Here is a 24,399-nt window from a genome sequence, read left to right as displayed (position 1 = left end):
AACTGCAAACTGCCAATGCCGCTCAGACCAAATCCGTTGTAGCAATGGAACCTGCCTTGGAATAGTGTTCGTGTGTGATGGAGTCAACGACTGTGGAGACTATTCAGACGAAGACAACTGCAGTGAGTTAAAACATGGGACGTATACTTTAAATTACGAATGCCATATCTCAATGTAAAATCTGTATCATTTATAGAAGGATATTAATTGACAATTGTTTTTTCAGCTTGCACACCGAATCAGTACAAATGCAATAACAGCAACACCGAATGTTTGGACCCGCTCTACGTCTGCGATGGAGAAACTGACTGTAGCGATGGATCTGATGAAAGTGACTGTGAGAAAGGTTTGTTTAACAAAAAACATGAAATCAATTACCTGCTTACGAATAACTTTAAAATAGTTTTTTCCCCCTATGCAACGTGGAATCAGTTAAGGATAAAATTAAACATCAATCCATGATGTGAAAGTATACAATTTGATCTCACTTCATCTATTTTACAATGTATATCCTACCAGAGTGTTCCAGCAGTGAGTTCCGCTGTGCCGATAAGAAGCATTGCATCCCTGGACATCTGTACTGTGATGGGGAGCCCGACTGTCCAGACCAGAGTGATGAGACTCCAAACTGCCAATGCCGCTCAGACCAAATGCGTTGTGATAATGGAACCTGCCTTGGAATAGCGTTCGTGTGTGATGGAGTCAACGACTGTGGAGACTATTCAGATGAAAGCAACTGCAGTGAGTAAATCATAATGAAAACTGTACTTTCGCATTTTGAATGTTCTATATTTATGAATAGAAAATTTGTATCATTCCTACGAAGTCATTAATTTATGTACTTTTTTCAGCTTGCACTCAAAGCAAGTACAAATGCAATAACAGCAACATCGAATGTCTGGACTGGTTCTACGTTTGTGATGGAGAAACTGACTGCAGCGATGGATCTGATGAAAGTGACTGTGAAAGAGGTTTGTTTAAAAATATACGATCATAAAATTAACTACCTGCCCAAGGATAACTCGCAGATGGTTGTGTTATATCTACGTATTTGGGAAATATGCATACCACGATGTAACTGGAAATGGTGTTAGAACACATTTTGAACCAATAAATGGATGTCAAAGTGTAATATTTACCCAAAACACATTGTTTATCTATGTCATACCAGAATGTTCAGAAAGTGAGTTCCGATGTGCCGATAAGAAGCACTGCATCCCTGGACGTCTTTACTGTGATGGGGAGCCCGACTGTGCAGACCAGAGTGATGAGACTGCAAACTGCCAATGCCGCTCAGACCAAATCCGTTGTAGCAATGGAACCTGCCTTGGAATAGTGTTCGTGTGTGATGGAGTCAACGACTGTGGAGACTATTCAGACGAAGACAACTGCAGTGAGTTAAAACATGGGACGTATACTTTAAATTACGAATGCCATATCTCAATGTAAAATCTGTATCATTTATAGAAGGATATTAATTGACAATTGTTTTTTCAGCATGCACACCGAATCAGTACAAATGCAATAACAGCAACACCGAATGTTTGGACCCGCTCTACGTCTGCGATGGAGAAACTGACTGTAGCGATGGATCTGATGAAAGTGACTGTGAGAAAGGTTTGTTTAACAAAAAACATGAAATCAATTACCTGCTTACGAATAACTTTAAAATAGTTTTTTCCCCCTATGCAACGTGGAATCAGTTAAGGATAAAATTAAACATCAATCCATGATGTGAAAGTATACAATTTGATCTCACTTGATCTATTTTACAATGTATATCCTACCAGAGTGTTCCAGCAGTGAGTTCCGCTGTGCCGATAAGAAGCATTGCATCCCTGGACATCTGTACTGTGATGGGGAGCCCGACTGTCCAGACCAGAGTGATGAGACTCCAAGCTGCCAATGCCGCTCAGACCAAATGCGTTGTGATAATGGAACCTGTCTTGGAATAGCGTTCGTGTGTGATGGAGTCAACGACTGTGGAGACTATTCAGATGAAAGCAACTGCAGTGAGTAAATCATAATGAAAACTGTACTTTCGCATTTTGAATGTTCTATATTTATGAATAGAAAATTTGTATCATTCCTACGAAGTCATTAATTTATGTACTTTTTTCAGCTTGCACTCAAAGCAAGTACAAATGCAATAACAGCAACATCGAATGTCTGGACTGGTTCTACGTTTGTGATGGAGAAACTGACTGCAGCGATGGATCTGATGAAAGTGACTGTGAAAGAGGTTTGTTTAAAAATATACGATCATAAAATTAACTACCTGCCCAAGGATAACTCGCAGATGGTTGTGTTATATCTACGTATTTGGGAAATATGCATACCACGATATAACTGGAAATGGTGTTAGAACACATTTTGAACCAATAAATGGATGTCAAAGTGTAATATTTACCCAAAACACATTGTTTATCTATGTCATACCAGAATGTTCAGAAAGTGAGTTCCGATGTGCCGATAAGAAGCACTGCATCCCTGGACGTCTTTACTGTGATGGGGAGCCCGACTGTGCAGACCAGAGTGATGAGACTCGAAACTGCCAATGCCGTTCAGACCAAATCCGTTGTGGCAATGGAAGCTGCTTTGGAATAGCGTTCATGTGTGATGGAGTCAACGACTGTGGAGACTATTCAGATGAAAGCAACTGCAGTGAGTAAATCATAATGGAAACTATACTTTCGCATTTTTAATGTTATATATTAGTAGTGAGTCCAACTGAGTCGCAGACGTTGTTTTGGGAGCAACACGTTTTATTAAACTCTTAGCACAACATACTCCAAGATATTAACACAACATACTCTCGGGTGGTGACCACCCAACTAACCACACTACGACGGAACTTGACACGGTTCCACTATCCCGGTCCGGACCACAAGCTGGGTCCCGGACCGCGTGGCTGGAGGCTTCTTCAAGCTTGACGTGGATCTCCTGCCTCTCCAACAGTAAGAACCCCGAGCCCCTCTCAGGGCCCCCCTCATATCGGGCCGGGCTGGGGCTGGCTCCGCCTCTCGCCCCGCCCACCTTCTTGATCTCTCTCGCCATTGCCCGAAGGCTCTTGAGAGTTCTTCTTGGACCATGTGACCACCCATTGGCCCCCTCCACCGGAGGCCCCCCTCCAGTATCATCTGGTCACATGCAGTCAGCCAGAGTATCATGCCCCCAACGTAACCCTAGCTGGTAGACACTCTCTCGCTCTCTCAACGGGAGCCCACACCGCACGCTGTGCATGGTGCCACCGCGCTTAACCAGCGCTCACCCAAGCCCCCACTGGGGCTGGTACTACACCCCATGTCCGGGGTCTACACACCACAGTATACATCCTGTCTGCGGATGGTATGGTGACGTGCGCACCTTCTTTGTCCCCAGCAAATCGCAAACCTCACGCAGCAGTTCAGAAGAAAATGTTTTACCTTGATTGGTCAAAAGGCGCTCGGGGGCACCCTTATCCAGGACATAGCCATTAAGGAACGCCTCGGTCACAGCTACAGCCGATTGATTCGGGAGCGGCCAGGACATAGGCCAGCGTGAGAAATACGCAACGCCAATGAGCAAGTAATTGTTGCCTCACGCGGAAGTTGGAAATGGACCCAGAATATCGAGGGCAACCAGCTCATTGATTCACGACACTTGAATGGATTGCAGCAGAGGGAAACAAGATTTCGTCGGTGGCTTCTGCCGTGCACATTGTACGCAACCTTTAAGCAAATTTTAAACGTCCGGGCCCATGACCAGCCAATAAAAATCCAATTTGAGCGCGGCCAGCGTTTTTTGCACCCCCAGATGTAACAGACGTTATGTACGGCCCAAACAACCTCGCCACGCAGAGTGGTAGGGACAACAATAGCGTACCGGCGTAATCCACCGTCCCAGTGCATGAGCAGTGCGCCCCGCAGGACAACCGAGGCGACACCACGTGTAGCCGCCTCACCGGCAGCCTCTCTGACTTGCCGTCGTAATTTAAGCAAGGACACATTTTCCGCCTGCAAGCGCCCCCACACCTCGTAGTCCAACCCGATTGTCGCATCCCGCGTGGCTGGGACGTCGCCCGACCCGCCCATCGTGTCCGCGGCTGACGCAACTAGAGGGGCGTGGGAGGTTGACGGTTGACTTGGCCGGTCTACAACGACCGGAACCCGAATAGCATGCATACCCGCCGCCCGCGGGCAATCGCGACAGGGCATCAGCGTTCGTGTGACGAGAACCTTTGCGATACGTAACACGGAACAAAAATCCTGCAGGATTTCAAGCCAGCGTGATAATTGGCCTGAGGACTGATCCACACGCAGCGCGTATTGGAGCACTGCGTGGTCGGAGCACACCTTGAAATGTCAGCCATACAAATGAGGCTAGTATTGCTGCACAAAAACCACAATGGCCAATAATTCCCGGCGCGTAACGCAGTACTGCTTCTCGGCCGGGGACAGCACCCTGCTCCCATAAGCGACCACGTGCTCCACGCAGTTGACAGCTTGAGATAATACCGCTCCAATACCGGTATTACTGGCGTCCGTATCCAAAACGAACGGTAATGAAAAATCGGGATAACGCAGGGGAGGTGCATTAACCAGCTCATCATGAATGGAGCAGAATACGGCTTCCTCCTCCCCCCAATGATATGTTTGCCCCTTAGCAGTCAATGCATGGAGAGGCTTAGCAATGGATGCGAAGCCGGCGACAAATCGGCGATAATAGGATGCAAAGCCGATAAAACTGCGCACCTCGCTCGCTGAGGTGGGTGTCGGCCATGTGCAAACACACGCCATCTTCTCCGGGTCCGTAGCAATATCCGATTCGCTCACTATGTGACCCAAATATCGAACCAATTTTTGGAGGAGGTGATACTTCTGTGGTTTAAATTTCAGGTTGGCTGCACGCATCTTTAGGAAAACAGTCCGCAGGCGAACCAAATGTTCATCGAATGTACGACCAAAGACAATAACGTTGTCCAAATAAATTAGGCACGAATCCCACTGGAGGCCCTCTAAAACCAGCTCCATTAGCCTCTGAAACGTGGCCGGCGCGGAGTGAAGGCCCATAGGGAGCCAGTTAAATTCGAACAACCCTTGCGGCGTATGAAAGGCCGTCTTGGGCTTGGAAGCCTCATCGAGTGGCAACTGCCAAAATCCCGATAGAAGGTCAAGGGTGGAAAAGAACCGTGCTCCCGCTAGGACGTCCAGGGAATCACCCATACGCGGCAAGGGATATGCATCCGCGACAGAAACCTCATTTAGCTTGCGGAAATCAACACAAAACCGCAAGATGCTATCGTGCTTCTTGACAAGCACGATCGGGGCACCCCATGGACTGGTGGATGGTGAGATGATGTCTGCGGCCATCATCTCATCAACCGCCACACAAACGTGTTCCTTCTCAAGCGGTAAGAATTTTGCCAAATCGGGGCAACATCGCCCGTATAAATATGGTGGCTCAAAAGGGACATGCGGCCAATATCAAATTTACCTTTACTAAAAATGTCAGAAAATTCACGCAAGAGAGCACGCAGCTTCCCGCGTTGTCCCATAGATAAATCGCCACACTCAGAGGAAATTTTATCAATGCATTCCTCGTCCACATCCCGGAACCCGCGAGCTTGAGGACCGACCCCGACACTTCCCACAACGTCCCTCTCTAGACGCGCCGATGAAGCATTTGCCAGCACGGTACCCTCCTGGATGACCGTTGTGTTCGGCCGGGCATTAAGAACCTGAATGAAAGGTTCTTGGTCCTGGGACACCAATGTCTAGGCTACTTCTAGCGACATACCGTGATTAAGTTTATTGGAGGGCCCCCAAACAACACCCTCATCCGCAGTGCGCACATTGAGCGGCATTTTGCCCAGAAAATCGGTCCCGAGTAAACACGGGACGGCTAGGGCCGTAGAAACCAAAACGTGACCTGACAATTTGACATCGGCGATACGCAACTCAGCTGTTATCCGTCCGATTATTCCCAACGAACCGCCATTGGCGGCAAAACAGGGAGCATCCACAGGTTTCAAAACACGACACCGGGGAGGTAAAATGTAATAGATAAGTTCAGAAATAATGGTCAAAGACGCACCGGTATTAACAGGCGTACGGATTTCCACTCCCTCAATAAACCCGAGCATGGCCGACGAACCCGCAGCCGCCGCGACCACTCGATGGGCCAGCTCCGACCACTGCTCCGGTCGGAGCGTGCGCGTGTCACGAACACGTCCCGACTCCCCCCGAACCCGTGCGCGCCCCCGACCCAACCCGGACCCCCTGATGGGTGAAGTGAACCCTGGGACCGTGTGTGGGGTGCGCCGCGACTCGCCTTATGAAGCAGGGAGTCGTAGGAAGGCGGACTCCCCGGGGGCCGCCGTCGAGGAATCCGACAGCCCGACTGGACGTGTCCCGGCAGGCCGCAGTTGTAGCAGACGACCCGGCCACTCGTGGACTGGGACGATGAAGACGTCGCCCGTCGCCGGTCATCCCTCCGCCAATCGTCAGCACCGCGATGGATGCCACCCCACTGGTGCAGCGAGCATGCAGGAGCAGTCTCGGTCTCCGCACAGGCCTCCGGCTCTGTGGAGGATGTGGCGCACACCACCAACACCAGGGTCTGCTGCGCCTGGATACACCTGGTGACCTGGAGTGAAGACACCGCATCGTCCTCGGCGGGAAGCACAGTATGGAGGTCTTTCGTGACAAGACCGTCGTGGTCCATTTTAGGGAACGCGGCCTTCGCTAGCACCAAAAGCGTGCTACGGTAGGCAAGAGCCGACTCACCCTCCCCTTTACGTCTTATGGTGAACTTTTGCCGGGTGTTCAGCGGAGGCTCAAACAGCCGCCATCTGGTCGAACGCCTGCGTGAGGGTGGATATGTCAGACGGCGGGATGGCGAGGAACGCCGCCAAGGCGTCGTCATCGAGGATGGCGGGCAGCGCTTTCAGCGCCTCCGCCTCCGTCCATCCCGCTAAGTCGGCATTGGTGAGAAATCGCCGCTTAAACGCTCCCCAATCGCCATTTGCAGCAACACATTCTTTAATGAAGGGCAGGCGGTAGCGGAGCGACAGGATGTCCATCGGCGAAGACAGCTCCGCTTCGAGCCTGGCGGGCTCCGTGCTCCACGCCGGCATTATAATGGCGGCTGCGAGCGCAGGCTGCTCCGTCGACGTTCCTGCCCTTTGTGAAATGGCGGCCGAGTCGCTCCGTCCAGACGACTCCACCGCTCCCTCCTTCGCCGCAGCAGATAGAGGACGCAGCTCGGCGAGAATCGAGGACGGCGTCTGAAGAAGCTCCGCAAGGTGACCGTGCGCGTCTCTGACGAGCGCCTCGAACGATGGCGAGGCGCTGTGTGCTCCGACAGCGCTCTGCTCTGCTGGCAGCGCCTCCGCTCCTTCATCGACGGCCGTGGGCGGAATCAGCTCTACATCGTCTTCGTCGTCCGATGCCCGTGTACGAACTCTGCGACGTGTAGACATGACTGTCTACTGCTAGCTATTTCCTAGCAAGTTGGCTACTTCCGACACCAGTTGTAGTGAGTCTTCGGAGCAACACGTTTTTTATTAAACTCTTAGCACAACATACTCCAAGCTATTAACACAATATACTCTTGGGTGGTGACCACCCAACTAACCACACGACGGCAGAACTAGATACGGTTCCACTATCCTGGTCCGGACTACAAGCTGGGTCCCGGACCGCGTGACTGGAGGCTTCTTCAAGCTTGACGTGGATCTCCTGCCTCTCCAACAGTAAGAACCCCGAGCCCCTCTCAGGGCTCCCCTTATATCAGGCCAGGCTGGGGCTGGCTCCTCATCTCGCCCCGCCCACCTTCTCGATCTCTCTCGCCATTGCCCGAAGGCTCTCGAGAGTTCTTCTTGGACCATGTGACCACCCATTGTCCCCCTCCACCGGTGGCCCCCCTCCAGTATCATCCGGTCACATGTCCCCAGGTCAGCCAGAGTATCATGCTCCCAATGTAACCCTAGCTGGCTGACACTCTCTCGCTTTCTCAACCGCGCTTAACCAGCACTCACCCAAGCACAACAGTATACATCCCGCCGTGGCCTCGCAAGCCCGGCACCACACAGTGACATTCCCAGTCACTACATATTGATGAAATTTTGTGTCATTCCTACGAAGTAATTAATTTCTGTTTTTTTTTCAGCTTGCACTCCAAGCAAGTACAAATGCAATAACAGCAACACCGAATGTTTGGACTGGCTCTACGTTTGTGATGAAGAAACTGACTGTAGTGATGGATCTGATGAAAGTGACTGTGAAAGAGGTTTGTTTAAAAATATACGATCATGAAATTAACTACCTGCCCAAGGATAACTCGCAGATGGTTGTGTTATGTCTACGTATTTGGAAAATTTTCATACCACGATGGAACTGGAAATTAGGAACCAATAAATGAATGTTAAAGTGTCATATTTACCCAATACACATTGTTTATATATGTCATACCAGAATGTTCAGAAAGTGAGTTCCGCTGTGCTGATAAGAAGCACTGCATCTCTGGACGTCTTTACTGTGATGGAGAGGCCGACTGCGCAGACCAGAGTGATGAGACGCCAAACTGCCAATGCCGCTCAGACCAAATCAGTTGTGACAATGGAAGCTGCCTTGGAATAGCGTTCATGTGTGATGGAGTCAACGACTGTGGAGACTATTCAGATGAAAGCAACTGCAGTGAGTAAATCATAATGGAAACTATACTTTCGCATTTTTAATGTCATATATTGATGATTAGAAAATTTGTATCATTCCTACCAAGTAATGAATTCATGTTTTTATTTTCCAGCTTGCACTCCAAGCAAGTACAAATGCAATAGCAGCAACACCGAATGTTTGGACTGGCTCTACGTTTGTGATGGAGAAACCGACTGTAGTGATGGATCTGATGAAAGTGACTGTGAAAGAGGTTTGTTTAAAAATATATGATCATGAAATTAATTACCTGCCCAAGGATAACTCGCAGATGGTTGTGTTGTTCCTATGTATTTGGGAAATGTGCATGCCATAAAGTAACTGAAATGATGTTAGGACAAATTAGGAACCAATAAATAAATGTTACTGGTAGGAATCCACTGGTTCCACCAGCCCACAGGGGATTATTGTGTCCGTCGTGCAGGGAGGGGCTGGGTGGGGAGGGAGGGACTGGGTGGGGAGGGGAGGGTGGGGAGGGGCTGGGTGGGGAGGGTGGGGCTGGGTGGGGAGGGCTGGGTGGGGAGGGTAGGGTGGGGAGGGGCTGGGTGGGGAGGGTGGGGAGGGGCTGGGTGGGGGGTGGGTGGGAGGGGAGGGGCTGGGTGGGGAGGGACTGGTCACCCCGTGGTGCCTTTATAAAACTCAACGTTAAACCTACTCACGCCGGCTTGTGCCCGCCCTCACAGTTGGGCATATTGGCGGAATACACCACGCCGCCGTTGACCCTGGCCATTGACCAAGCAACCCAACGTTCCTACCAGATCCCTCCGCAGGAATGTGTTAAAGTAATATTTACCCAATACACATTGTTTATCCATGTCATACCAGAATGTTCAGAAAGTGAGTTCCGCTGTGCCGATAAGAAGCACTGTATCCCTGGACGTCTTTACTGTGATGGAGAGGCCGACTGTGCAGACCAGAGCGATGAGACTTCAAACTGCCAATGCCGCTCAGACCAAATCCGTTGTGGCAATGGAACCTGCCTTGGAATAGCGTTCGTGTGTGATGGAGTCAACGACTGTGGAGATAATTCAGATGAAAGCAACTGCAGTGAGTTAATCATCATGTAAACTATACTTTAGCATTTTGAATGCCATATATTGATGATGAGAAAAATGGTGTCATTCCTACGAAGTAATTAATTTATGTTTTTTTCAGCTTGCACTCCAAGCAAGTACAAATGCAATAACAGCAACACCGAATGTTTGGACCCGCTCTACGTCTGCGATGGAGAAACTGACTGTAGCGATGGATCTGATGAAAGTGACTGTGAGAAAGGTTTGTTTAACAAAAAACATGAAATCAATTACCTGCTTGCGAATAACTTTAAAATAGTTTTTTCCCCGATGCAACGTGGAATCAGTTAAGGATAAAATTAAACATCAATCTATGATGTGAAAGTATACAATTTGATCTCACTTAATCTTTTTTACAATGTATATCCTACCAGAGTGTTCCAGTAGTGAGTTCCGCTGTGCCGATAAGAAGCATTGCATCCCTTGACGTCTTTACTGTGATGCGGAGCCAGACTAGAGTGATGAGACGTTCGTGACTGCAAGAATTACTCTGTGTTGTATTGCATTATATTTCTAAGTTTACTAGGTTTGTTTTCACTTTCATTTGTACCTGATGATGATTGCTTGCGTTGCAATCGAAATAAGCAAAGAGTTGCACACCACTAAGTAACTGGAAATAAGGACAAATTAGGAACCAATAAATGAATGTTAAAGTGTAATATTTAATCTTGATTTGAAGCTTTCATTACTGCAGGAATCCATACTCTTTGGTTCTTTCGGTAAAGTCACGTAGGTCGAAAAAATAATAGATCACGACGTTTCGATCGCCACACAAGCAATCGTCCTCAGGTGGGATGGAGAAACAGGCTGCTGAAACAAGTCCTTATATATAGAGCCGAGAGGGGAGAAGGGGGGGGGTTCCGCATCTGGCAAGAGGATGGGGACTAGAGATGGTGCCTAAGCGAGTGGGAAATCCAAAGATGGGAACCGAGATGGGGGGGTGGTGAGAGAGCTGTGAGAGCTGAGGGGTGGCCATTGTATTGTAGTGGCATGGTTGAACATGATCGCCACTACCTATAGCTGGCAGTACTAGCTTGTGCCAGTAGGGAGCGGAAGGGTGGCTGGACCTGCTGGATAATGAGGACGGGCCATTGGCCTTAGGCAATCCCTGGGGGGAGCATCGTGACCAACGGTCGTTACCCCAGACCCCAGGAAGGGGGCTGGGGGATGATGTCATTCTCCAGGCCCTTGAAGACGGTCCTGGAAGGAAGGCGTGGCTAGGGGCGGAGTGAGCCGGGACCCTGTATATAAGCCAGGTCCCTGAGCGGTCCCGGCAGTCATCATCCTGCCGAAAACCGAAGAGCCTCACCTGGAGCCCTGAAAAGAAGAGCCCAATGGGCAGAGCCGAATCCCTGGCTAGGGTCGGCTCGAGCTCGTACCAGTGAGAGCTCCAACTTATTACCAATGAAGACTCAAGAGAAGACTCAAGCCCCAGCAGTGTAGGCGTAGTGATAGCCAGTAAGAGGCGAGCTAGCCCGGAGGAACTCCCTCCATAGAGTATCGAGTGAAAGAGGCCGTTACCTCTTTGTGTTGTAGTCTGTTGGTGTTGTAATAGACGTGTTGCCTCAGAGTAAGCTTCCTCTAGTTTATTATCCACTACAGTATTGTGAGAAATTAGCATGTCAATGTAAACGAACCAACGCAACGTAATATTTATCCACTAATTGTTTATCCATGTCATTCCAGAATGTTCAAAAAGTGAGTTCCGCTGTGCTGACAAGAAGCAATGCATCTCTGGACATCTTTACTGTGATGGGGAGGCCGACTGTGCAGACCAGAGCGATGAAACTCCCAGCTGCCATTGCCTCCCAGAGCTGCAACTGTCTTGTGGCAATGGGACCTGCCTGGCAAAGGAGAGCTTCTGTGATGGAGTCAACGACTGTGGGGATTACTCAGATGAGACCAACTGCAGTGAGTTTAGATTCGTAGTCTTTTTAAGCATTAAAGGGTTGATTATTCAAAGTGGATTCCCGCTGAGTTAATCACTGTGTATTGAAATTTGTGCGTGTTACTTTTTTCCTGCAGCTTGCTCTCCAAGTCAGTTCATTTGCAGAAGCAGCAGGCAATGCCTTGACTCGATGTTTGTTTTTGATGGAGACACAGACTGCAGCGATGGATCGGATGAAGATGAATTAGGTACATTTGAAACAAAAGAAAAAAAATGTCGTGCCATTTTTATGAATCTTGATAAAGAACCCCATTTCCTATTAAATATATTAATACAAATTGACTACAATAACACATTAACTATGAAAAATAATGTTTCATGAACATGAACGTTATCTTTGACAATCCAGATGGTAATGTGGCTTCAATTCGTAATGTGAAAGTATCATATTGGATCTCACGTTATCTTATAAAATAATCTATATTTTACCAGGATGTTCAATCAGTGAGTTCCGCTGTGCTAACAAGCAGTGCATACCTGGATGGTTTTATTGCAATGGAGAGGCCGACTGTGCAGACCAGAGCGATGAGACTCCCAGCTGCCATTGCCTCCCAGAGCTGCAACTGCCTTGTGGCAATGGGACCTGCCTGGCAAAGGAGAGCTTCTGTGATGGAGTCAACGACTGTGGAGACTACTCAGATGAGGCCAACTGCAGTGAGTTTAATGTCTTTCCAATTGGAAACAATGAACAATTAAATAAGTCGTGTTACATAAACTATCGTTTCATAATTTCTTCTCATTTTCTGTGCAGCTTGTTCACCAATTCAGTTCACGTGCAGGAGCAGCAGGCTGTGCGTGGACTCGATGTTTGTTTGTGATGGAGAAACGGACTGCAGTGATGGATCAGATGAAATTGACTGCGATATTGGTAACTTTAATATAGTTTTATACTCTAACGAATGTATTAAAATGAAAAGCGATTTAACCTCATCCTAAAGAGCCACGGGTCCTTGTACCACAAACAAAGTAAATATATGAAATTTCAAAGCAAAAAACTAAAGACCCATCGACTAACATTTGTGACAATCCAGAGTGTGCAGTGCCTAAGTTCCGCTGTGCTAACAAGAAGCAGTGCATACCTGGATGGTTTTACTGCAATGGGGAGCCAGATTGCATGGACCATAGCGATGAGACTCTGGACTGTCAATGCCAACCAGACCAAATCCGTTGTGGAAATGGAACCTGCCTTGGAATAGTGTTCATGTGTGATGGAGTCAACGATTGTGGAGACTACTCAGATGAGGACAACTGCAGTGAGTCAAATGTCTATCAAAATATGGAACAATGTATCTGAATAATGCGTACTTCTTTGGCAAACCATTGCTTACAATCAATATTTGCACGTGCCTTTTTATTGCAGCTTGTTCTCTAAGCCAATTCACATGCAAGAGCGGCAGACTGTGTGTGGACTCGCTGTTTGTTTGTGATGGAGAAACGGACTGCAGTGATGGATCAGATGAAATTGGCTGTGATAAAGGTACCTTTCATCACGATTGCTCTTTGAAACTTTTATTGTAAAAAATGCATGCTTCATCATGGTCCTCAAGATACACACATCATATTACTCCCAACAAAATAAATGTATGTAAGATTTTCGAAGTAAAAACCAACACCAATAGTTGTCTTATCATGTGACAACCCAGATTGTGCACGGAATGAGTTCCGCTGTGCTGACAAGAAGCAATGCATCTCTGGACATCTTTACTGTGATGGGGAGGCCGACTGTGCAGACCAGAGCGATGAGACTCCCAGCTGCCATTGCCTCCCAGAGCTGCAACTGTCTTGTGGCAATGGGACCTGCCTGGCCAAGGAGAGCTTCTGTGATGGAGTCAACGACTGTGGGGACTACTCAGATGAGGCCAACTGCAGTGAGTTTAATGTCTTTCAAATTGACAACGATGTATGTCAATTAAATACGTCGTGTTACATAAACTATTGTTTCATAATTTTTTCTCATTTTCTGTGCAGCTTGTTCACCAATCCAGTTCACATGCAGGAGCAGCAGGCTGTGCGTGGACTCGATGTTTGTTTGTGATGGAGAAACAGACTGCAGTGATGGATCAGATGAAATTGGCTGTGATAAAGGTACCTTTCATCACGATTGCTCTTTGAAACTTTTATTGTAAAAAATGCATGCTTCATCATGGTCCTCAAGATACACACATCATATTACTCCCAACAAAATAAATGTATGTAAGATTTTCGAAGTAAAAACCAACACCAATAGTTGTCTTATCATGTGACAACCCAGATTGTGCACGGAATGAGTTCCGCTGTGCTGACAAGAAGCAATGCATCTCTGGACATCTTTACTGTGATGGAGAGGCCGACTGTGCAGACAAGAGCGATGAGACTCCCAGCTGCCATTGCCTCCCAGAGCTGCAACTGTCTTGTGGCAATGGGACCTGCCTGGCCAAGGAGAGCTTCTGTGATGGAGTCAACGACTGTGGGGATTACTCAGATGAGGCCAACTGCAGTGAGTTTAGATTCGTAGTCTTTTTAAGCATTAAAGGGTTGATTATTCAAAGTGGATTCCCGCTGTGTTAATCACTGTGTATTGAAATTTGTGCGTGTTACTTTTTACCTGCAGCTTGCTCTCCAAGTCAGTTCACATGCAGTAGCAGCAGGCAATGCCTTGACTCGATGTTTGTTTTTGATGGAGACACAGACTGCAGCGATGGATCAGATGAAGATGAATTAGGTACATTTGAAACAAAATTTAAAATGTGCCATTTTTATGAATCTTGATAAAGAACCCCATTTCCTGTTAAATACATTAATACAAATTGACTACAATAACACATTAACTATGAAAAATAATGTTTCATGAACATGAACGTTATCTTTGACAATCCAGATGGTAATGTGGCTTCAATTCGTAATGTGAAAGTATCATATTGGATCTCACGTTATCTTATGAAATAATCTATATCTTACCAGGATGTTCAATCAGTGAGTTTCAATGTGCTGACCAGCAGTGCATACCTGGATGGTTTTATTGCAATGGAGAGGCCGACTGTGCAGACCAGAGCGATGAGACTCCCAGCTGCCATTGCCTCCCAGAGCTGCAACTGCCTTGTGGCAATGGGACCTGCCTGGCAAAGGAGAGCTTCTGTGATGGAGTCAACGACTGTGGAGACTACTCAGATGAGGCCAACTGCAGTGAGTTTAATGTATTTCCAATTGGAAACAACGAACAATTAAATAAGTCGTGTTACATAAACTATCGTTTCATAATTTCTTCTCATTTTCTGTACAGCTTGTTCACCAATTCAGTTCACGTGCAGGAGCAGCAGGCTGTGTGTGGACTCGATGTTTGTTTGTGATGGAGAAACGGACTGCAGTGATGGATCAGATGAAATTGACTGCGATATTGGTAACTTTTATATAGTTTTATACTCTAACGAATGTATTAAAATGAAAAGTGATTTAACCTCATCCTAAAGAGCCACGGGTCCTTGTACCACCAACAAAGTAAATATATGAAATTTCAAAGCAAAAAACTAAAGACCCATCGACTAACATTTGTGACAATCCAGAGTGTGCAGTGCCTAAGTTCCGCTGTGCTAACAAGAAGCAGTGCATACCTGGATGGTTTTACTGCAATGGGGAGCCAGATTGCATGGACCATAGCGATGAGACTCTGGACTGTCAATGCCAACCAGACCAAATCCGTTGTGGAAATGGAACCTGCCTTGGAATAGTGTTCATGTGTGATGGAGTCAACGATTGTGGAGACTACTCAGATGAGGACAACTGCAGTGAGTCAAATGTCTATCAAAATATGGAACAATGTATCTGAATAATGCGTACTTCTTTGGCAAACCATTGCTTACAATCAATATTTGCACGTGCCTTTTTATTGCAGCTTGTTCTCTAAGCCAATTCACATGCAAGAGCGGCAGACTGTGTGTGGACTCGCTGTTTGTTTGTGATGGAGAAACGGACTGCAGTGATGGATCAGATGAAATTGGCTGTGATAAAGGTACCTTTCATCACGATTGCTCTTTGAAACTTTTATTGTAAAAAATGCATGCTTCATCATGGTCCTCAAGATACACACATCATATTACTCCCAACAAAATAAATGTATGTAAGATTTTCGAAGTAAAAACCAACACCAATAGTTGTCTTATCATGTGACAACCCAGATTGTGCACGGAATGAGTTCCGCTGTGCTGACAAGAAGCAATGCATCTCTGGACATCTTTACTGTGATGGGGAGGCCGACTGTGCAGACCAGAGCGATGAGACTCCCAGCTGCCATTGCCTCCCAGAGCTGCAACTGTCTTGTGGCAATGGGACCTGCCTGGCCAAGGAGAGCTTCTGTGATGGAGTCAACGACTGTGGGGACTACTCAGATGAGGCCAACTGCAGTGAGTTTAATGTCTTTCAAATTGACAACGATGTATGTCAATTAAATACGTCGTGTTACATAAACTATTGTTTCATAATTTTTTCTCATTTTCTGTGCAGCTTGTTCACCAATCCAGTTCACATGCAGGAGCAGCAGGCTGTGCGTGGACTCGATGTTTGTTTGTGATGGAGAAACAGACTGCAGTGATGGATCAGATGAAATTGGCTGTGATAAAGGTACCTTTCATCACGATTGCTCTTTGAAACTTTTATTGTAAAAAATGCATGCTTCATCATGGTCCTCAAGATACACACATCATATTACTCCCAACAAAATAAATGTATGTAAGATTTTCGAAGTAAAAACCAACACCAATAGTTGTCTTATCATGTGACAACCCAGATTGTGCACGGAATGAGTTCCGCTGTGCTGACAAGAAGCAATGCATCTCTGGACATCTTTACTGTGATGGAGAGGCCGACTGTGCAGACAAGAGCGATGAGACTCCCAGCTGCCATTGCCTCCCAGAGCTGCAACTGTCTTGTGGCAATGGGACCTGCCTGGCCAAGGAGAGCTTCTGTGATGGAGTCAACGACTGTGGGGATTACTCAGATGAGGCCAACTGCAGTGAGTTTAGATTCGTAGTCTTTTTAAGCATTAAAGGGTTGATTATTCAAAGTGGATTCCCGCTGTGTTAATCACTGTGTATTGAAATTTGTGCGTGTTACTTTTTACCTGCAGCTTGCTCTCCAAGTCAGTTCACATGCAGTAGCAGCAGGCAATGCCTTGACTCGATGTTTGTTTTTGATGGAGACACAGACTGCAGCGATGGATCAGATGAAGATGAATTAGGTACATTTGAAACAAAATTTAAAATGTGCCATTTTTATGAATCTTGATAAAGAACCCCATTTCCTGTTAAATACATTAATACAAATTGACTACAATAACACATTAACTATGAAAAATAATGTTTCATGAACATGAACGTTATCTTTGACAATCCAGATGGTAATGTGGCTTCAATTCGTAATGTGAAAGTATCATATTGGATCTCACGTTATCTTATGAAATAATCTATATCTTACCAGGATGTTCAATCAGTGAGTTTCAATGTGCTGACCAGCAGTGCATACCTGGATGGTTTTATTGCAATGGAGAGGCCGACTGTGCAGACCAGAGCGATGAGACTCCCAGCTGCCATTGCCTCCCAGAGCTGCAACTGCCTTGTGGCAATGGGACCTGCCTGGCAAAGGAGAGCTTCTGTGATGGAGTCAACGACTGTGGAGACTACTCAGATGAGGCCAACTGCAGTGAGTTTAATGTATTTCCAATTGGAAACAACGAACAATTAAATAAGTCGTGTTACATAAACTATCGTTTCATAATTTCTTCTCATTTTCTGTACAGCTTGTTCACCAATTCAGTTCACGTGCAGGAGCAGCAGGCTGTGTGTGGACTCGATGTTTGTTTGTGATGGAGAAACGGACTGCAGTGATGGATCAGATGAAATTGACTGCGATATTGGTAACTTTTATATAGTTTTATACTCTAACGAATGTATTAAAATGAAAAGTGATTTAACCTCATCCTAAAGAGCCACGGGTCCTTGTACCACCAACAAAGTAAATATATGAAATTTCAAAGCAAAAAACTAAAGACCCATCGACTAACATTTGTGACAATCCAGAGTGTGCAGTGCCTAAGTTCCGCTGTGCTAACAAGAAGCAGTGCATACCTGGATGGTTTTACTGCAATGGGGAGCCAGATTGCATGGACCATAGCGATGAGACTCTGGACTGTCAATGCCAACCAGACCAAATCCGTTGTGGAAATGGAACCTGCCTTGGAATAGTGTTCATGTGTGATGGAGTCAACGATTGTGGAGACTACTCAGATGAGGACAACTGCAGTGAGTCAAATGTCTATCAAAATATGGAACAATGTATCTGAATAATGCGTACTTCTTTGGCAAACCATTGCTTACAATCAATATTTGCACGTGCCTTTTTATTGCAGCTTGTTCTCTAAGCCAATTCACATGCAAGAGCGGCAGACTGTGTGTGGACTCGCTGTTTGTTTGTGATGGAGAAACGGACTGCAGTGATGGATCAGATGAAATTGGCTGTGATAAAGGTACCTTTCATCACGATTGCTCTTTGAAACTTTTATTGTAAAAAATGCATGCTTCATCATGGTCCTCAAGATACACACATCATATTACTCCCAACAAAATAAATGTATGTAAGATTTTCGAAGTAAAAACCAACACCAATAGTTGTCTTATCATGTGACAACCCAGATTGTGCACGGAATGAGTTCCGCTGTGCTGACAAGAAGCAATGCATCTCTGGACATCTTTACTGTGATGGGGAGGCCGACTGTGCAGACCAGAGCGATGAGACTCCCAGCTGCCATTGCCTCCCAGAGCTGCAACTGTCTTGTGGCAATGGGACCTGCCTGGCCAAGGAGAGCTTCTGTGATGGAGTCAACGACTGTGGGGACTACTCAGATGAGGCCAACTGCAGTGAGTTTAATGTCTTTCAAATTGACAACGATGTATGTCAATTAAATACGTCGTGTTACATAAACTATTGTTTCATAATTTTTTCTCATTTTCTGTGCAGCTTGTTCACCAATCCAGTTCACATGCAGGAGCAGCAGGCTGTGCGTGGACTCGATGTTTGTTTGTGATGGAGAAACAGACTGCAGTGATGGATCAGATGAAATTGGCTGTGATAAAGGTACCTTTCATCACGATTGCTCTTTGAAACTTTTATTGTAAAAAATGCATGCTTCATCATGGTCCTCAAGATACACACATCATATTACTCCCAACAAAATAAATGTATGTAAGATTTTCGAAGTAAAAACCAACACCAATAGTTGTCTTATCATGTGACAACCCAGATTGTGCACGGAATGAGTTCCGCTGTGCTGACAAGAAGCAATGCATCTCTGGACATCTTTACTGTGATGGGGAGGCCGACTGTGCAGACCAGAGCGATGAGACTCCCAGCTGCCATTGCCTCCCAGAGCTGCAACTGTCTTGTGGCAATGGGACCTGCCTGGCCAAGGAGAGCTTCTGTGATGGAGTCAACGACTGTGGGGATTACTCAGATGAGGCCAACTGCAGTGAGTTTAGATTCGTAGTCTTTTTAAGCATTAAAGGGTTGATTATTCAAAGTGGATTCCCTCTGAGTTAATCACTGTGTATTGAAATTTGTGCGTGTTACTTTTTTCCTGCAGCTTGCTCTCCAAGTCAGTTCACATGCAGTAGCAGCAGGCAATGCCTTGACTCGATGTTTGTTTTTGATGGAGACACAGACTGCAGCGATGGATCAGATGAAGATGAATTAGGTACATTTGAAACAAAAGAAAAAAAATGTCGTGCCATTTTTATGAATCTTGATAAAGAACCCCATTTCCTATTAAATATATTAATACAAATTGACTACAATAACACATTAACTATGAAAAATAGTAAATGTTTCATGAACATGAACGTTATCTTTGACAATCCAGATGGTAATGTGGCTTCAATTCGTAATGTGAAAGTATCATATTGGATCTCACGTTATCTTAAAAAATTATCTATATCTTACCAGGATGTTCAATCAGTGAGTTCAAATGTGCTGACCAGCAGTGCATACCTCGATGGTTTTATTGCAATGGAGAGGCCGACTGTGCAGACCAGAGCGATGAGACTCCAAACTGCCAATGCCGCTCAGACCAAATCCGTTGCGGCAATGGAAACTGCCTTGGAATAGTGTTCGTGTGTGATGGAGTCAACGACTGTGGAGACTACTCAGATGAGGACAACTGCAGTGAGTGGCTTAAGCTCAATATTTTCATTTTTGAGCCACCAAACCTTTGTAAAATATTACATTATTGATCAAACCTTAATTAACAATTCACCAAAAGTGTGCTAATGCGTGCCTTGCAGCCTGTGTTGATGGGGACTTTCAGTGCAAAAGCAGTGGATGCGTTCCGCTTTCTCTTGTTTGTGATGGCGAAGTAGACTGTGTAGATGGCTCGGATGAAGCTTTATTTTTATGCAGACCAGGTAAGCCAGTGTATCTCCTCAGTCTTTCTCAAAATAAAAATAGTTTAATGCTTTTTGCCTGCCACTGTGAGTCGATGTTGCTATACGTTGACATTTACATTGACACTGTTTTGTCCTTCGTGTATTACAGCAAAGTATAATTTTAGAGCAATGTTGAATTTTGATCCATCTCTGAGCATCAATCAAATGGAGAATGAGGTGAGAATCTTGGTTATTTTATGGACAATTAGGCCAATATTTTGCATGTACTTTTATACTTGGTGGGCAATAATGGAATCCTTGTATTGAACTGTTTTTTACATTATTAATGAGTTGTTTTCTCCTCCTAAATGACAGATACAAACATACATGAAGAATGTACTACCAAAGCAGAATGTGAAGATACATTATAAGCAACTTCCCTAAACACTTTTTAAAATTGAAACAGAGAATTTCTCCACCAAATAACCACAACTAGTTGTTTTAAAGCAATTAACTATATACAATACAATACTGTATGGAACACTTAAAACAAAAATTCAGTACTTTTGAGAGCATCAAATACACCCCCATGTACGCAAACGGCGTCCTTTTGGGGTCCTCTGGTCTAACTAACACCATTTGAGACGAGGCTCCAAAGAAACCTGTCTCTGGTGTGGACCTATCAGTTTCAAAGACAATGCATATATTATCAGAGTATGTTTTTTTTTGCATTCTGACCACAAGTATTGTGGTTAATGCAGACATGATTCCTTGTAAAAGGTTTCAGTTTGGTGTTTTAACATCTTAACACCTGTTTTGTTGCCAAAAAAAAGTGGAAAACCGATTATCATATTTTGGTACTGGCAAAGGAGGTCCCATTATGTAGTTTTATGATGTTCAGGTGGTTATTGGAAATAAAATTTAAGACAACATTTACTTGTGTCCAAATACTTTAACAAATTTCCCGAAACTCATTGCTGAGTCGGTCACCACACGGGTCTATCCAGCTCTCTCTGGATTGGCGACGATAAAAAAAAACAAAAGGTAAAGGTGCAGACCTGCAATTACTTGCTCACGGCACTGCTGACGGAAGGGGCCTCCACTCGAGGAGGCTATGGAGAACTCTGGAGGGTTATTAATGGCCTACTCTTCCACACTGGCCAGACATCTTGGAGGAAATAGCCACATTACATCGCCACACGTGAATCTGCAGCTGGGTGAACAGGCAGGGGATATTGTGAAACTTGCTGAGCTGGGGATCAAACCGACGACCTCTCGTTTTTACGAGTCCATTGTACGAAACATAACGCCATGGCAGCACATGCAATGAACCAACATAGGTCTCTAGAGCTGGTCCGTTCCGCCTCTCCCCAGCCGTGATCATAACAAGAGAACAGGACTGTCGGCTACATCACTATAAAGACATGACGTTGAACAAGGCTAAGTTAACTATTTACCTGAAATGGCATTGTGGAATGTGCATGAAGGTGGTGCACATTATGTGCCACAAAGTCTGTTTTACTTCCTGGAGTAATATGCACGCAATGGTAAGTTTATGTTGTATTTAACAAAGTTAATTTTAAAAAAATATATGAAAATGGTAACATAATTTAAAATACCTATGCAGATGAATGGCACAGTCCTATTGTGGCTTCATTTTATCAGCAAGAGGATTTTATCAGCAGGAGGTGAGAATGTAAACAAAGGAATTCACTAAATGGGCCATTTCAAGTAACACATGACAACTCTTAAATTTCGATTTAAAGCTTTCGTGACTGCAGGGATTCATCTTCTTGGTTCTTTCTGTAAAGTCACGTAGAAGGGAAATAATAAAATATTTTATTGTTTTATATTTATTATTTTATTATTTCCCTTCTACGTGACTTTACCGAAAGAACCAAGAAAATGACAAATCTTGTCTACATATCCTTAGAATCTATCAGCAGATTACTCGAATTTAAACACTGGGGTTATTCTGCCTCTAATCTTAACATTGCCTCTCATTTGGCTTAAACTAGGCTTCTGTCATTGACAATGCTTATATAACTAGTATCTTGCTTGTTTGATCTCAAGCGATTGGGCCAGTACCATCCGCTTGTGGGCTCCACTCTCAAGCCACCACTATGCAGCAGACGCACATCGAATAATACATTTCCTTATTCACACATACAAATGAAAGGACTTAGTGCAGTAAACTAAAATTCATATTGGTATTACTGCAAACTATATCACAAGTTATTTTGGAAGAGATAATTCTCCGGCATATTTTTACAATCTTATTGCACATCAATATTACACAGTCCACACGGTTATAACTTAAAGTGTCCATTCATAGCTAATGCATACCTATATTATGGCTTTAGAATAATATATAATTTCTCACTCGATCATGTTACCATGGACCACCCAATTGTTGGCCTCAAAACAGGAAATACCCTCAGCACGTGACACATTGTACTGTCTCCACCCTGGAGTAATTACGAATAGTCGCACAAACCACAGCAAGCTTTTGTGAACAAAAACTACTGACAGAAGCCCACATTGCACAACCCAAAACATGAAGAACGTAGCCGTAAAAACCTCACTCCACATTTTAGGGCATACTCCATTGGGATATTGGAAAATTCCCATTGGGAATGCTGGCATGTGAGAAGAAACAATCACCCAAAGAAACTCCATTTAAAAAGAAAGCCATCACACTCAAGTAAATCTCTTTACATATAGGTTCCTAAATGCAATGTATTCAGTCACATGGCCACATTGCTGCCCGGCAGCTTTCCAAGTTTAACAAATATACGAGATCCACTCATGCCGCAGCGCCAGAATGCAGGCGTGCAGCACGACTACGCTCTGCGAAACACGCCAACTAATTATTGCTATTGTGTTTTTACACTTTACTTTGCGGGTGGAACAATTTCATTCTAAACAGCTTTATCGCTTTAATTTATGATTTGGAAATGGCAAAACTAATCCAGGAACAAAGGTGGGTTTGCCACCTGTTACTTAAATGTTTAATTCCGTTTTCTGTTAAGTATTTAGGATCGAAGTTCTAAAGCAATGACAATTCATGGCAAGAAGTTTCGTGGTTGTGAAACCCGTTTAGGTATGAGTGCATTATTTGAACTTCCTCATACGTTCAGTACCATACAAAGCGAGTAAACTATTTCAACTAATGTTTATTTATCGCTTACGCCTTTTACCCTATTACTAGCTTTACTACCCGGCTTCGCCCGGGACTTCGATTCTTGTCTAGGATTAATTTCATATTCCCTTACATTTCACTGAAAAACCCTGAAAAAATGTATGCTTGCAAGAAAGAAAAAAACCGAAACAAATAAATTTTACTAAATCGGATGTTTTTCACTCAAGAAAATTCAACCTTAACTCACTTATACGTAAGGTCGATTTAGGCAACTCGGGAATGGAATGACGTGGCTTGGTGAAAATAGTCGCGTTCCCTTAGAAATTCCAGACAGCATCAGCTGTGCAAATTTCATGACGTCAACGTTCGAGAGTTTTTGCTGCTTGACACAAACAAATGTATTTTCTGCTTAACATTTAAGAGCGAGCTGAAAAGTCGCGCTGACCTAGAAAATCGAGACAGCTATGCCGCGCATTTGTGCGGGATACACGACCTACGCAGAGGGTTGGGGGGGGGTGACGTCAGCAGGCACAATGCGTAACGCTTCCGCATGCGGGTGACATCACAGATGTGACGTCACAGCTCACTTGCCGTGCAAAATATATCCATTATTGCGCCCCCCTCACACCCCCCAAAAAAATACAAAAGTCTATTTTTATACTTTTTGCATGCTGTACAGTCTGGAAACTACCCACATGCTAAATTTCAAGTTTGTTGCATGTCGGGAAGTATGCTAAACATTTCGAACAGACACACGTATTCACAAATTTCCCTTTTATATACATAGATTAAAGTCAATATTCCATCTCTGTAAGCTCTTCATTGCCAGTCGGTGCCTTCTGTTGGCAATACGAAAAGATAGACACTGGCTGGTTTACGTTTCCAAGACACTTGCTACAAGATACGGCTGCCAAAACTTACTAATTACACACGTGGTAGAACACGAACTTTAATCTCACGAGTGCATTCCCACTCACGGCCACCAACACCAGTGACGACTATCTGACTACCCACCCGGACACCCACCCCGACACCCACCCCTCCTGTGCCGTGCCGGCGTTCATCGGTACTCGTTAACAGCACTTGCTCCAAAAGTCTGTTAAGGCTTTACGGGGGATCTCTGTCTTTGTGTGCGTGTGTGTGTCTACGTACGTGT

General features: G+C 45.1%; 4 long non-coding RNA genes across 4 annotated transcripts; all 4 read left to right on the top strand.

Annotated features, from left to right (window-relative positions):
- Window positions 1-305: 305 nt before the first annotated feature.
- On the top strand, window positions 306-1,301 carry LOC144942195 (uncharacterized). Its single transcript, XR_013639331.1, has 4 exons — window positions 306-346; window positions 520-741; window positions 852-971; window positions 1,172-1,301. It is a non-coding gene; the product is annotated as an uncharacterized LOC144942195 (long non-coding RNA).
- Window positions 1,302-1,945: 644 nt separating this feature from the next.
- LOC144942194 (uncharacterized) lies at window positions 1,946-2,516 on the top strand. Its single transcript, XR_013639330.1, has 3 exons — window positions 1,946-2,012; window positions 2,123-2,242; window positions 2,443-2,516. It is a non-coding gene; the product is annotated as an uncharacterized LOC144942194 (long non-coding RNA).
- Window positions 2,517-8,796: 6,280 nt separating this feature from the next.
- On the top strand, window positions 8,797-9,915 carry LOC144942193 (uncharacterized). Its single transcript, XR_013639329.1, has 3 exons — window positions 8,797-8,910; window positions 9,522-9,743; window positions 9,852-9,915. It is a non-coding gene; the product is annotated as an uncharacterized LOC144942193 (long non-coding RNA).
- Window positions 9,916-19,749: 9,834 nt separating this feature from the next.
- LOC144942192 (uncharacterized) lies at window positions 19,750-20,637 on the top strand. Its single transcript, XR_013639328.1, has 4 exons — window positions 19,750-19,901; window positions 20,021-20,140; window positions 20,271-20,338; window positions 20,477-20,637. It is a non-coding gene; the product is annotated as an uncharacterized LOC144942192 (long non-coding RNA).
- The last annotated feature ends 3,762 nt before the right edge of the window (window positions 20,638-24,399 follow it).

The sequence above is a fragment of the Lampetra fluviatilis genome, chromosome 26, assembly GCF_964198595.1.
Source record: "Lampetra fluviatilis chromosome 26, kcLamFluv1.1, whole genome shotgun sequence".
In the NCBI taxonomy this organism is placed as follows: domain Eukaryota; kingdom Metazoa; phylum Chordata; class Hyperoartia; order Petromyzontiformes; family Petromyzontidae; genus Lampetra; species Lampetra fluviatilis.
The sequence above is the reverse complement of the archived record's forward strand: the minus strand, read 5'-3'. Positions and strand labels throughout refer to the sequence as shown.